The following is a 978-nucleotide window of genomic DNA, read 5'->3' on the forward strand; positions in this document are numbered from 1 at the left end:
TTTCTTAAAACTCTCCAGTCATATCTAATTTTATGCACATTCTCCAATATGACATTCTAGTCACAGTAGTAGTAACATTACCATAATTATGTTATACTATAAGAACAGATTCTGATTAAAATTTTGCAAACACCTGTATTGCAATCAAAATAAAAACACTCAAGGATGGTTTCTGAATTCTGGAGAGATCAGCTAAGGAGAAGGTAAATGTATTAATTCTGTTTACAAAAGGTATACTTGGCCAAATTGTTTGCAAAGTTACTTTAATTCTGGTCTTGTGTTGTATTTCTAACGTTATCAAATCTTTACTTGTCAGAGCATTTCCCGTAAATCTGTTGAGATTAGATAGATACTTTGCATACAGGGTTGCTTCCCCTATGTTATTTAGTAGTATTAATTACCACACGTTAACCAGAATTCTAAATTCTTAGTAACTTTCTTTTCTGGGATAGAAGCAATTGAAATATGCATCACACCAGCATTTTACAGATTGCCAAATCTATGAACATACAATTTCAAAATTCCTAGAAGCATGTGCTTTCCTATTATATAATTTTTCAATGTGCCACAGGACATGTTGATAATAAACTCAAATATCTTTATTTCTTCTGTAATAAGAAGTCCAAAATAGATAAGCATATGTTTAGCAATTAGTCTTTTAAAATAATTTTATTTGGAAATAATCCAGATATTCAATAACTATTGATCATTTAATCAACTGTGTGAAACTCTAAGGGTTTAATTTACCGCAGAGAATGGGAAGGTATTTGTAAGCAGACTTATAATTAAACATAATTATGGTTTAAAAGTTCATTTATAAATGTATATTGTATTTACATCTATTTAATTCACTTATTCTGAAGTTTTGATTTACTTACGAAAATTTCATAAGACATTAGACATAGCCAGTCATCATTTCAAATTACTTTCTTGTTAACTACATTTACAGCACATTTATGTCAGTCAGTCATCATAAAA

This window comes from Colobus angolensis, unplaced genomic scaffold (assembly GCF_000951035.1).
Source record: "Colobus angolensis palliatus isolate OR3802 unplaced genomic scaffold, Cang.pa_1.0 Scaffold73, whole genome shotgun sequence".
Classification (NCBI taxonomy): domain Eukaryota; kingdom Metazoa; phylum Chordata; class Mammalia; order Primates; family Cercopithecidae; genus Colobus; species Colobus angolensis.